A 14844-nucleotide genomic window follows, 5' to 3' on the forward strand; every position below is an offset into this window, starting at 1 on the left:
AAGGTGGGAAAAGAGGATTGTAAGGGATAGCCCTAATGAACATGCATGAGAGACCTGCATCTAATGGAGGTGTCAGCCATCAAATCTACCACTATGCATATCCATTAGGGGTATCCTCAAACCCTAACTGGCCTAGTGGTCGTTCATGACACTGTTGGGACATACCTCTGTAAACCACATGATACAGCAATGTAGCTCCGTGAAGCACCTAACGAATACAATATAAGCTGAAACACAAACACATTGTCAGCTATATATGTTTCATTTATTTGATGGATTTTATTGTAAAACATAAATCCATTGACTTGCTGTTGTACATAATAGATGGAAATATGCATAATATAGGATGCAACCACAAAAAACAAAAGGGAACAAGCCTGAAGAAGTATTTAATACCTTATTTAACTCAGATGGTGCTCAGAATCCACGGATGGAATAGAAAAAACTCAGGATGGGGAACAAACCCCTAAAGAGATTGGTCATTGAAAGTGCTTCATTCTGTTTAGCATGTCCATAACATAGGTGAGTATTCAATGATTCAAAAAAATATAGTTTCAAAAAGTGCAAGCAAACTTAACTTCAAAGTCCATACAGCGATGGTCCGGCAGGGTTCTGACGCGTTTTGCCAAGGAGGCTTCTTCAGAGAACCTGCTGTGCTGTGTGCAATTCAAAATTAAATACTTCCTGGTTCAAAGGAAGAAGTCTTTCATTTCCTGTGACAAAGATGAAATCAGGCAAATGTCCAGGCTGCCAACAGATGGCACGGGTTGCACCTTAAGATGAAGTCAGGCAAATGTCCAGGCTGCCAACAGATGGCACGGGTTGCACCTTAAGATGAAGTCAGGCAAATGTCCAGGCTGCCAACAGATGGCACGGGTTGCACCTTAAGATGAAGTCAGGCAAATGTCCAGGCTGCCAACAGATAGCACGGGTTGCACCTTAAGATGAAGTCAGGCAAATGTCCAGGCTGCCAACAGATGGCACGGGTTGCACCTTAAGATGAAGTCAGGCAAATGTCCAGGCTGCCAACAGATGGCACGGGTTGCACCTTAAGATGAAGTTAGCAACATGGCTCCTGGAGAGCTACAGATCCTTGGAAGGGTGTAATAGTTATTATCCAACTATGATGCCCTCGATGGGAGTTGAAGCTGATGAAGATTGGCACTCAGGCCAGGAGGCTATCTGGATGAAAGATCTGCAGTGACTGAACCATGATATAGAGGCTGTGGCGTGTACATGCAGAGGAGGACCAGCGGAGCCCCAGGGTCCATGCGGCATGACTGGCCTGGGAGTGTTCAGAGGACATAGTGGGTCCTAATGGGGGTCCTTTCCTTTTCCCTTTCCCCGGCCACGGCCTCGACTCCGGCCACGGGTGGCCGGGGGGGGGGAACCCTGCCTGGTGGGAGCCTGGCTGGAGGAGGTCTGGGAGGTGGATTGAGCTCCAGGATCTCCCATGGGAGGCAGTCTGGGTGATGAGCTGGGGGAGAAGGTGTGAAAGAATGCCACACATGTTCTCCAGGGCCCGGCGAGTCCCTGCCTGCTCTTCCAGCATTGCAGACTGCTCGGCCACCAGGGAGGCCAGGTGCTGGTTCATGACATGTGTGGCTTCTTTTATCTCAGCCACCTCCCTGATGAGCAAAGTTTGCCTCTGGTGGATGTGGTCACCCACCTCCACCAATTGACGGTAGAGCTCATCAGGGGGAGCCTCCAGCTCATCACCCTGATGGAAATCTTCCTCCCCCAGGGCTCCGACCTCATCCACCTCTTCTTCCCCCTCCAACTCTTCCCCCTCCTCTACTGCCCTGTTGTCATCGTGGGGATGAAGGGGGGGCGCTGGTGCAGCTTGTGTATCACTGTTCTGAGGAGGAGGGGTGGCGTATGATGTGCCAGCCACTGCTTCCTCCTCCTCCTCCTCCTCATCCCCTTCATCCCTATCAGCAGCAGAAGGAGGATGGGACGCCTCTGCAAAAAGACAAGAAAATACACATTGGCATTAGTTGAAAGCGGTAACATCTGAGAACATCATTTGAATTGCATCACAGGTCACAATACTGTACATCTGGTCATTTACAAGGTATTATGCAGGCTAACATATGGAACATTAGCAACTTATTCCACATGTTAGGTTTCCAAGAGTATCAAAACAGGCAATGGCTTTTATTATATTACTATGAATTGCATTGGTTGTATAGTACTGTTGTAGTTTAGAAAGATATAAAATATGAGTTAAAACACCAACAAGTCAATGGCTTCTATGTAAAGTGATTTTACCTTGGTGCCCCAGGGAAGTATCAATGGCTCCCACAACAGGACCTATTCCAGGACCCACTATGTCCATCACCTCACTCTCCAGGACAGTCAGTTGGAGGTTGCCGCAAGGACCCTGCGCATTAATCCGTTCCTGCTTCCGCCGGACCTCTCTCCGCATGGCATACCACCGTTTTTTCAGAGCCTCTATATCACGGCCCTGATGGTGTACAGCATCTATGTCACTGCAGATTCTTCTCCAGATAGCATGCTGGCCTTCTATCCCAATCCTATCAGCTTCCCTCCCAAAGAGGGAATCATAGTTGGCCCCGACTTGGGCCACAAGGATCTGCAACTCTCCATGCAAGAAATTCGATTTTCGCTTTGGAGCCATGTTGCAAGGTGTAGCCATCTTTTCAGGCTACTTGTAGAACACGTTCAAACACACCCCCCATACAACACCCAATGAGGTGTGATGGGCGTGGTTAGGAAGCGGGCCAAGGAACCGCACCCGAACGGCGCCCAATAGGCATAGAGAAAGTTTTCCCGCCATGCTGACGTCAGACGCTACATAGGCGTGCATGGGTATAAGAAGGTCCAGGTGAGCAGCGTTTCCTTTCTATTCTGTCCTATTGCTTATGCAGATGTTTGAGACTTTACTCTGTCTTAGTCTTTTACATTTTTTTTCCTATCTCTGCCTCCCATTTCTCTCTATTCCACAGAGCCATTAACAATATTCTAATATGTTGTTTTATCTTTTCTAGAAGCAGCTCAGATAGTAAGTCCAGGTGAGAATGATATTTTGTAAGCTACTTAGGTGTCCTTATCATAGAACTAAGGAAACCAACCAGCAAAAACTGACTTCTCTTTATGGGCTTTCATTGTGTGCTATTGTTTATAATAGTTATTTTATTTCTGATATCTCCTACTCTCCATTCCACAGGGCTGACAAAAATGACTGAGAAGACTGATAAAGACCATGCTGGTAGATATTTTGCTGGTAGAAAAATGGATATGTAAGTAAAATGGATGTGTTCATATATCTGAGAGGGTTTACTCATAGAGTTAAAGTTAATTCTTTGTAGAATCAAATTACAGGCAAGTTAAAATCAGGTGAGGAATGGTTCTGTGTACTAACTCATTGATAAGAATAGGTCGGGTGTGTTGGGGGGGGAAACACTGCCATTCAGTGGACATCCAATCAGTGTACATGGTTCAGGTGGAAAACTCCTAATGAGTGCCTAATGGCTGCCATTTTTAATAAGGAGTCTAAAGCTATGTTAGCACCTCTGTTACTTCTAGGTGTGTGTTCTGCCACAACTTCAGTGTTTAATTTTGGAGACATAGGTCTTTGTTAACAGTTTCTCTTTATTCTTCATTTCAGGTTAACTATGCTCATCACCTATGTGTTTGCCAGAGAGAGACCAGACGAGCAGCTCAGCACACCAGCTTGCACCTAGCCAAACAGTTGTAGGTGAGAATGATATATGGTAACCTTTATTTGCTTACTCTACTATTCTTCACTTGAGTCACTCTTCTGATGAGTGAAATAAATGTTCACAAATCTAACATATTTCACACTTCTATTGTTCTCTTCACACAGGTATCCTTGATGACTTTCAGGAACAATAGTAAATTAATAATGTTGGCCTCATAGAACACCATGGCACGCATTCCTGCTGTTATATGCACACAAACTTTTTGTTTTCAGTTAGTCTATTCCCTCACATGAGTTCTAAACAGTAGCAGTGGAGGATTACAGGTGATATTAACCCACACCATCAGCGAGTTAAGGCTATTGCTTTAACAACTATACCACGGTGACATCTAAGCAGCTCAACATAAATGAGGTTAACACATTGCTTCAGGGAAGGGAGGACAGATATGGACCTTGGGGGTTGAACCCCCTGTTTGTGAACCTTGTGTAAACCAGCTTCTCCTCTTTTCTGTTTTCAGGTGTCTTAGACAGGCAACTGCAGTATTGTCAGATGGAGTTTTGTATTACTGAGAGCAGTGCAGCTGTGAGCATCTTTGTGGTTTCCACACCTGCTTAACCAAAATAGTGCAGCTCAAGAACCAGGAGGATAGATTGAGGTATGTGGCCTTTACTTCCATCACCTTCCGTGAAAGGAAGAAAAACCCACGTCTCATTTGGATTCTCCTGGTGTGGAGCCAACTCTTACTAGCAGTAACCCTATTCCTCAACAACAAATCTACCACAGTGACTTATATTCTCTTCCTTATGTAGCCATTTACTTTGGAACAGGGACTGGCTTACTTTGCACATCATAGCTGAGATGTCGTCATCTACCTACAGTTGCATATACCCTTGCATTCACTTGCTTCTTTCCTAGATTCTGCAATGATTTGACATCAGAGTGGCTAGCAGGTAATAGAATGAATGACAGACCCCAATAAAGATTGTCAAACTTTCTATATGTCACCTTGTTGTTATATTGAAAAGGGCCCATTCAGCAGTCCCTCCTGAACCCCTATCTACCTTGGACTCTGTCCACTAAACTGCTGATGCTACAAGGTTAAAACCACACAGGAAAGTTTAAACTATAAAAAAAATTTTTATTCAATATAAAACTTTTTTTAAAATTTAAACTTTTGAACAAAATAACTATTTATATAACACATAACGCAGGGAAAGAGGGTGGGTGCCCCCCAAGAGCAGCCTGAGCTACCTCAGGCGAGGGGGGCGGAAGAGGTGCAGTTATTGAGAGGGTGTATGGCTGCTGGCACCATGACCTCTTTCGGCTACCAGCCGCAAGAGGGCATGTTCCATCCTCTCAACACACCCTCTCAATACCTGCACCTCTTCCAAGAGGGCAGAGTAGGGCTCTATCTCCCTGACCACCCCCTCCTGAGGCTGGTCGGGCTGCTCCTGGGGGGGGGGGAACAGCAAGGAAAGGGGGTGGGATGGGAACAGGAAGGGCAGGAGAGTGAGGGGAAGGGCTATGGGTGGGGGAAGGGGAAGGTCCAACAGGGGATGGTGGTGGTGGTCCTGGAGGTAGTGGTGGGGCAGGCGGTAGGGGTCCAGGGGGCAGTGGTGGGGCAGGCAGTCCAGGGGCAGTGGGTGGATGTCCAGGGGGCAGTGATGGAGGTCCAGGGGGCAGTGGTGGGGCAGGCGGTGTGGGTGGTCCTGAGGGCTGCCAGGCCTCCTCCTCCTCCTCCTCTTCCATCTCCTCTTCCTCCTCCTCCTCTGCCGAGGACCAGGGTGGGGCTCCCTCCATTAGTTGCGGGGCCTCCTGAGGGGGTGCCTGCGCTGCTGCTTGACAAGAGAGAAATAGGATACAGTCAGATATGTCCACAACACTTTTGAACATGACATTCTTTACTACGTTATTTTCTTCAAATGCTAATAACAGGATGCAAAGCACCTACTCCACTGTAAACATCAAAATGTAGCGTAAGTAAGTGAGGCAAGTAGAACACCATAACGCCATTGTGACATGATATCACAATAGCAGCTTTACTGCAGATTTTATGATTAAGAATGGTTTACAGCTACTCAAGCATTTTCATCTATTTATTCTGGTAGGCTGATCACAAAGAAACACACGCTGGACTCATTACTCACCGGCTTCAGCGCGCAATTCCTCCCTCACCCCCTCAAGGAAGGCCCGCTCCTGGCGCCTCAGCAGCCGCCCCCTTTTCCTGAGATCCTCAACCTGGATAATAGAGAGAGAGAGAAAGAACAGAGAGGGAGGGATATGATGAGTGCCATCTAGCACTGTGGCATAACATGTTTACTTAAGTATTGACCTCTATAAGCACATAAAAATGGAGTACACTGCCCTCCAAGAGCCCCTATCCGCTTTGCTGCCTGCCTCCACCCCCTTCTGCCACATGTTTTACATGAATGTATTCACGTACTCCAGCATTTTCCCCTTTCTGTGCTGGAGGCATCGCTATCTCTCTACTGTACCTGGGACAGTTGGGGGGGGGGGGTGAGGTGACATGGCCAGCATCACAAGGAGGAGTGTGGGATTGAACTCACAACCCCAGGGTGCTAAGGCTGTAGCCTATCAGCACTGCCCCACATTACAGCATGTCCTGGTGAGCTTACAATCATGCAGCAGGGGCAATAAAATAGTTTGGTCAGAAGGAGCAGCATGGCTTGAAACCCCTGACGTCAGGGTACTGACGCTGTCACTTTAAACGTCATGCCACTATCTCACTAGACCAGCAGATTGATACAGGAAAGTTGAAGGTATTTGAAATGACATAGCAGCACTTTAATATATTTGTTTTCCTTTGGCAAAGTTGATTTCAAGATGTTTCTATTACAAATGCGAAGCTTGTGACCCAAAAATTAGTTGTGTGCATGTTGTGAATGGAATAGATGCCTTCTAGGAGCTGAATTTGTCATTTGAAATCCTACTACTGCTCCTTTGGGATGTGCTTTAATTTCAGTATTCAATGTAAAAGATTTGTTATGCACAATTGTAGTTTTAAAAAGGAATCACAAAAAACATGACCGATTTGATCGAGACAGGTTTCCATCATAATTACTTTTTACATGATTAATTTGTGAGGGCCTGACTTGGAATACTTACTTCCCTGGGACAGGAGGCTCTACGATTGTACTGCCGGGTCATGGCGGGTCCATGAGTCCCTGAATTGTAGGTATGACCTGCGATGGCCAGGCACTACAAAATAGTGGTGCTCCCGGGAGAGAAACAGCCTGGCCAGCAGCCTGGAGTCCTGAGTGGAAAAGTTTGGCTGTCTCCTGGCAGCCATTTTAGGAGAAATAACTGCATATGAAGAACGGGCGATTCTATGACATCACAACGCAAAAAAAACGCGATGACGTGTTTGTGCCTCTTGGGCGTGCTTGCAGCGGTCGCTCCGCGCTACATCAACACTGTTGATTACATCATAAACCACGACGATATCGCTGTTGTACAAAAAAGTACAGCAGAACGCTTAGAAGCTTACCATGTAAACCTAATGAAACTTCACCTCCCCCAAACACAATGACAAATTATAAATGAAATAAATGAAGATTGGGAAGTAGGAGGTTCACATATTTTAGCTTAGCTATGCATGTTTGGGTGGGTGGAAAATAAAAAGAATATTATGTCTTTGGTAACCTTAATCAGGACTTGAACCCCTGCCCTTTGGAAGATACATGCAGTGCTTTTAAGCACTGAGCTATGTTGGGGATTTGGGAATGGGAGTCTCCAGAAATGACTTTAGGTACAAGCTTAGAAGCTTACCATGTAAACCTAATGAAACTTCACCTCCCCCAAACACAATGACAAGTTATAAATTAAATAAATGAAGATTGGGAAGTGAGGTTCACATATTTTAGCTTAGCTATGCATGTTTGGGTGGGTGGAAAATAAAAAGAATATTATGTCTTTGGTAACCTTAATCAGGACTTGAACCCATGACCTTTGGAAGATACATGCAGTGCTTTTAAGCACTGAGCTATGTTGGGGACTTAGGAATGGGAGTCTCCAGAAATGGCTTTAGGTACAAGCTTTGACAAGGGGTAATCATTGCAAGTATCTACAGGTGTATTTGATCTGAGAACACCCAATGAACGTCCAAAACAATTTCAAAATTCTAACGGCTTCTATGACGTCAGATGCTACTTTATGGTTAGGGTTAGGGCTACAGTTAAGTAGCTCAGTAGCTCAGTGAGTAAACGTGCTGTACCAATCATCCATAGGTTGTGAGTTCAACTCCCGGCTTGTCTTTTACTTGATTATAACTTTTACTTGATTATGCTGCAGGAGTGTGTTGTTGGGGTGTTGCAGGGGTGTCTAGGATGACAGAGAATAGTCACTTGCATTTTCAACAATGCATTTGAATTTCTTAAGATGAAACCTTAGTGAGCCGGGGGAGGAAGGTCACCGCAGCCTCGCGCCTCAGATGAAAAGGTTAATTTTTGAGGGACTGTGTAAGCTGATCTGGGACAGTCTTCAGCGACTTGGAGCCCTCCTCCCGGCTGGGCAGAAGGAGGAGGCTTTGGCGGTGGTGGTTTTGGTGGTGAGTGAGGGCGGGAGGGGGGAGTCGCCTGGCTGCTGCATCTGCACTCCTGCTGGCCACAGACCTACTGATCACAGAGCAGAGATCACAGAAGCACGCAGGTATGTGCGCATGCGCGGCTAGGGTTTTATTATATAGGATATACACCTATCGCATCTCATTTTCATCACAAACACATTAGCGAGACTATACACAATACATTACAAAGTTGAGCTTGGGTTTGATAAAATAAACAGCATAATTTTTGACTCTGTATTACATTTATTGAACCATACTTAAGAATATGGGTGTTGCATCTGTGAGAACAGTGCTTTACACCATTGAGCTACCAGTCTTTTGCCTCAACTGACTGTGATATGATAGCTAAGTAGAGTATACTTTAGCACATCACTAAGGTATGCTATGACAGGGGAACCAGAGACACAGGTGTAGGTCAGTGAGTAAAAGCACTATATCGATCATCTGTAGGTTGTGAGTTCAACTCCCGGCTTGTCTTTTACTTGTGGCATATCTACCTTCCAGGTGCACCTTGATGATGTCACAATGAGATCAGCATTGTGCTGCTTGCTACTTCCTCTTCCTGTGAACTAGAAGCCACATTCAGGTCTAATCTGTGTTTTGATTCTGTTTCTAAGTTGGGCCAGTGTAAGTTATGGGATTTACCTTTGTTCTGAAGAATGAGCTGATTGTTGCAATGTTTTAAGACCAGGAGAGTGTTCTTTCGAGCAAGATATCACTTCTAAACTATCCTCTCTGAAATAATGTCTCTGGGAAATCGAGAGAAAGCTTATTGGATGACTTAGGGTGCCTTTCCTGCCAGTCTTTGTGGAACTTAAACAAAGTTTATATGGTGTTCAAAGTCCTAACCTTTCCACTTCTAATAGGAGGTGAGTATGACATTTCTGTACAGCTTTCTGTGTAGCATACATCTACCGGTTCCCACCTTCCATACTGATAATGTAAGTTCAACACCCACTCGGTATGTTTCATCTTCTAGTTCTCCTTTGAAACATAACATATTTTTTTTCCTTGTATTAATGGTAAACTGTACAATTCTGATATCCTAGAGGAAAAAGATACAACACAGCAGTGTTCTCTGTCTGCCATTCCCTACCTCACTGATATTGCTAGATCAACTAATATATAGTTTACAAAATGGTATACTGTGTTTTAGTTATCTTTTTCATCATCCTATACTTACAATGCTGAATGAGTGATAATAAAGAGTATAAATAAAGTATAATCTAAAAAAAAAAACAACAAAAAAAAAAACCGTACCCACGTCTATCACGGGTCCATTGGAGACGTCTTAATGTCGTTTCAGAAACCTGCGTCTATTTTGCGCGAAGAGGTTGTAGGGACGTCTACCGCACGCCTAAGTACCGTTTGATTGACACTTGCGTTTGCCGGACGTCTAAAGCACGCCTATGTTAGACGTACTGATAGAGAATTTACCCCTTAGTGCATAGCAAACTACATGTTCCATGCTGGGGACATGGGCAGCATTTGGCTGTTAATGCATTGCACTCACCCAAGCACTCGTTGGCTCGAAAGGGTTTTTTATACTCTATGGAACTAAGAACTATTAGAGCAAATTTTGATATTAACTCCTTTTGACTGTTAGTTCAATCATATGGTCCTTAGTCAGCTGGACTATTGTAACATTGTTCATCTTGCTGGTGCTCAAAAAAATCTCCAAAGACTGCACATAATTCAGAATGCAGCAGTTAGACTGATTTTTGATTTAAGAAGTATGATCATATCACTGATTTCTACCATCAATTGCATTGGCTTCTGGTTGAAGCACGGGTTAAATTTAAGTTTGGCTGTATTTGTTTTAAGGCATTAACAGGTCTAATCCCAGAGTATCTTATGGAATCTTTCATTATTACAAATTCCAAACATTCTAGAAAATCACATTCACTATTTCGTTCCTTCTGCAATCAGGGATGCAAATGTAAGAAATTCCAGGAACGATTGCTGTCCTTTTAGGCAGCCTCGTGGATTAGGGGATCTGACTCGCATATTTACACTTTCAAACTCGTATCAACAATTCCGACATGCTTTAAAGATGCATCTTTTTATAGAATCTTTCGGAAGTTAGACATTGGATGTTCATATCATATGTATTATTAATCTCTGTGAACCGCATAGAACTTAATGGTATTTTGCGGTATATAAGTGAGTTTTTATGTTATGTTAATGCAAAGTGTACACGGGACCCATGTACCATCTTCTATACAGGAGGTGTTAAGTGCTTCTTTGTTAACTGGGAGCAAGTACACACATTATCTGAATGTTTACCTATAACATGCAATTAAAAAATAATAGTGAGAACACCCCCAGTAGTTGTCACTTTAAAATTTGCAGCTATCAATGGACTAAAGTCCTGCCAAAATTTAAAAACAGTTTAGTAAAATTTTAAAACAATTAGTAAAATTGATATTCCGTAAAATGCCAAAAGTCAACACGGCTTACAAATAAAACAAATCAGTCTAAGAAAGGAATGCCATAAATATAGGACAGGACTAAAACAATCATTCCAAAGAACTTACAAGCATTAAACCATTTACTATGTGTGCCATTCCCCCGCAGGGCATTAAGGGCTAGAATTCACTAAGACCCACTGATCAAGTCCCGACCACTTAGCAACCCCTTTGCGACCCAATTTTTCTCCAACCTGATTCACCAACCCCTGTCCCGATCATCCTCCAATCCGCGCATGCAAATGAGAGGGAATTGCATGCAAATATAGGCTGGCAGCGATTCACAAAAAAAAAAAAAAAAAATGAGGCACACCAACTGGGCTGACTGATTCTAAAACAAGCGACTGCTGGGGACCAGTCGCTCACAATTTTTCCGACTGCTCTCCTGCTCTCTCCCTCTGACTTTCCAGCTCTGTCTGCCCCGATTGCCACCCTGCTTTCTGCCCCGACTCTCCTGCTCTCTTCCCCCCGACTTTCCAGCTCTCTGCTCCGATTGCCTTCCCTCAGTGCGAGCCAGTGATTTTAACCCCGCAGGTTTAAAGTGGGTTAAAACCATGGGCTTGCGAAAAAAACACAAAAAAGTTCTGCCGGGCATGGAGGGCCAGCACATGCGCAGGACCATCTACAGATGGTCTGCGCATGTGTCGGGATCTCAGGAGAACAATCCGGGCAGTCGGTTGGGGGGGTGATTTTGAATGGCCTCATTTGTGTGAGGGCGCTTCGTGAATCAGTCCCCCGACCATGGATCGGATCGCTCACAGATCTGATCAGATCCATAGCCTTAGTGAATCTAGCCCTAAGTGTTTTGTTTTTTTAAACTTATTTAGCTCACACCTGAAGCGATAGAAACTTAAAGTCACAAGGGACATCAATGAGATTTGAACCTTGGCTTCCCTAGTTCTTAACCTGCTGCTCTAACCATTAGGTTACTCCTCCATTGTATGTCGTTGCAATAAAGATTTGCATTGCCCAGTAAAACTGTGCAACAGAAAGGGCTAGAAGGTGCCAAGAACCACAACAAGAGAGGGCAGAAGCAAGGTCAAGCTGTCATCAAAGTGACTAAAAGGAGTATCCGGTGTCTATCTATAACCAAAGAAAGAAGGCCTGGAAAGAACATGAAGGGATCATCCAGAACCACAGGAGAGGACTGTATGGAATACCCTCTATCTCCAAAGCAGAGTGCAGTGAACCTAAGCCATCCCAAGAAAGGTTTCTCTTATTTAGATCTTAAAAGTATAGATAGTTTTCTTTTTTGTTTGATGCAAGTTTGAGCAGGCTGCCTACTCAATAAATCAAACTTATCAAGCAAAAAGTAAACCCCCCAAATTAAAAAAAGCAGAGCTGTAAAGCTGGGGGATTCACTGAATCCTTTGAAAGCCCTCACCAAACGCCACTGCTTATGGTTGCAGCACAATAAACTACCATTCGGCTATCATTTGGAACCAAAACCTTTCTTCTTTTTCTGAAACCTTATTCAAAATCTATCGGCCTGTCTTAGGACTGTTCAAGGCGTTATATTTCAGCAGTCACTGCCTCCTGATGGTCTGTGGTTGTGGTCATAAAGTTTGGTCTGTGGTTGATGACATCATGATTTCATTTCATACATCCAGAAGTCATCGTCATAAAGTTTCTTTTACTGGGTAGCAGAAGCAAAGATTTCTGGTACAGTTCAACCAACTTCAAGCTAAAATGTAATTTTATAATTGCATGGAAAAGGTTAATTTCTGGTGGCAAGAATGCATGCTGCTACAAAAACAATCTGCAGATATGAAAAAGGAATTCAGGTGCTAGAATTAGGATGCCCAGTGTTTCAGCAAAGGGTCACCAAAGAAGCCAGAAACCTCTTCTCGGGGAGAGCAAACAATTTTTAATCCTCTCAACTATGGCATTGTGTTTCTTTTATTTCTGAGCTGGAGTTTAATCCCTGATTCATTCAGCAGTAAGGAGAACTCTGCTCCATCTGGGAATACTTAACGATTCTAATCACCAGGAAACACACTGGGGGCCATTCCCAAAACCTTTGGGGGGGGGGGGGGGGTTTGGGTTTCTTTTCTGCTTGCACTGCAAAAATGTCTAATTTAATCCAACCAAAGCAAGGCAAGGCAACAAAGCAGATGCCAAACTTCTCCAAAAGGAATTATAAAGATAAACACGGAGATAAAGGCAGTAAATCCTCCATAAATTAAAATGGGGAAAATCAAAAAGCTAGCTTGTTATGGTTTCTAGGAAAAGACCAGGAGTACAATAAAAATCTATAAGTATTATTTGGGGTGAGTGATAAGACCCTCCATTTTAGCAATGAAGAAGTGAATAGGAATGTCTATATCAAGCAGATTCTGGATGGTATATTCAGCCACTGAAAATGTTAGCTTTGTTTGCCTGACAAGCCGGTGTGAAAACTCATTAGTGTGAGCTGTAGCAGCAATTGGTTAATTCTTGGGGCATGGGGAGTGTGTGGCGCAGTGGTTAAAGCTACAGCCTCAGCACCCTGGGGTTATGGGTTCAAACCCACGCTGCTTTTTGTAACCCTGGGCAAGTCACTTAATCCCCCCTTTGCCCCAGGTACATTAGGTAGACTGTGAGCCACCGTGACAGACAGGGAAAAAATGCTTGAGTACCTGAATAAATTAATGTAAACCGTTCTGAGCTCCCTTGGGAGAACGGTACAGAAAACTGAAATAAATAAATAAAAACGAAAGGGAAGGCGCACGTCTTCCTGAGAATAATCATAAAAGTCATATTCCTTGTATGTCAAAACCTGTACCAGAGTAAATACTTCGAGAGATTTATTAAAGAGTTCTTTCCCTTTGCAGCCTGCACAAGGGTATTCTGGTATAACAGAAGTCGAGTATAATTTTATTTAGGTGTATATCCAAAGCTCCCTCCTTCAAAATTCTGAAAGCCATTGGTATATAAGTGGCACCTTTTCTAAAATCCCTACATGCTGGTTTACATGTGCAAATGGCAGTCAATCCTTACAAGATCACCTCCCTAGATTACAATTGTGTCAACTTCTCTCTTCAATACACATCTGAGTTTGTATTTGTTACAGGAGTTGCCTTCTGCTGAAAAACATTCCTTCCTTAGCCACAGACTCCTAATTCATCTGTTATAGAAAAGAATAACTGTGCTTCCAACATCAGGAACAGAACTCGGGAATCATGGTGAACAGCTGTCCACCTTCATTTTTCCTGTTTTCTTATCCTGCAGTGCTTCCCAACATTCCTCTAGTTCTCAGGCCAAGGCCAAGTCCTTCAATACTTGATCAAGCCTGGAAAAACTAGAAATGGCTTCCTAATATAGATTCCCGTATAATTAAGCCAGTTTCACAAGAAGAGCCAGCTTTCAGCTGAGGCTATGGGATAATATTTATTTTATGTAGAAACTGAGGATGCCAGGTTATGTCAGATTCTGTAGGCTGCCTGAGGCTGTTTCTCTAGGGTCTTGTTACAGGAACCTCGTCTGAAAAATCCAAACAGTTTTAGAATAATGCTGTACACACTGAACCCTGAAGGTCTACTGGAAAAGAGAAATGCTAGAATTTTGAGACAAAGGGGCTCATTTTCGAATCACTTAAGATACACAAAGCTCCACAGTAATCTTTGTGTGTCTAAGTGCTTTGAAAATGAGCCCCTAAATCACAATGTACCTGCTTAATTTATGTACCTTATGGGATAAGTGCAAGGGGTGCCATGGCTGTTGAGGTATTCTGCTGGACAAGAGTAGTCAGGAGCTAAGTGACAGACAGACTTTTACAGTCTGTGTCCCACAAATAGCAAAAAAAGATAGGTGTAGATCAGTGGTCTCAAACTCGTGGCCCAGGGGCCACATGCGGGCCCGCCAGATCCTATTTTGAGGCCCTCGGTATGTTTATCATAATCTCAAAAGTAAAATAAAACAGTTTCTTGATCATATAAATTACAATATTATTGGTAGCCAAAAGGAAAGATGTATAAACTATAAAGAGTTTTACCTCATGCAAAATTGTCATTTCCTTATAAGACATTAACTATTTTTTCTGAGGCCCTCCAAGTACCTACAAATCCAAAATGTGGCCCTGCAAAGGGTTTGAGTTTTGAGACCACTGGCTTAACTGTAACCATGA

At 43.6% G+C, this 14844-nt stretch overlaps 1 protein-coding gene and 1 long non-coding RNA gene across 5 annotated transcripts in view; one reads left to right on the forward strand and one right to left on the reverse strand.

The window, feature by feature from the left end:
• LOC117348996 overlaps positions 1–14844 on the forward strand; it is a 118193-nt gene that overhangs the window by 65377 nt on the left and 37972 nt on the right. Inside the window, exons 4-5 of one of the 4 annotated variants that reach the window (XR_004537084.1) lie at positions 3012–3035; positions 3191–3225. The exons of 2 other annotated variants lie outside the window; for them this stretch is intronic. This is a non-coding gene — a long non-coding RNA (uncharacterized LOC117348996). Of the gene's footprint in view, positions 1–3011; positions 3037–3190; positions 3226–14844 lie in introns of those variants that run through there. One more of the 4 variants, XR_004537080.1, reaches the window with a different exon arrangement.
• The window catches only part of BLMH (bleomycin hydrolase), an 88024-nt gene that overhangs the window by 24804 nt on the left and 48376 nt on the right, over positions 1–14844 (reverse strand). The gene's annotated exons all lie outside the window — the stretch shown is intronic.

Source organism: Geotrypetes seraphini, chromosome 15 (assembly GCF_902459505.1).
Source record: "Geotrypetes seraphini chromosome 15, aGeoSer1.1, whole genome shotgun sequence".
In the NCBI taxonomy this organism is placed as follows: domain Eukaryota; kingdom Metazoa; phylum Chordata; class Amphibia; order Gymnophiona; family Dermophiidae; genus Geotrypetes; species Geotrypetes seraphini.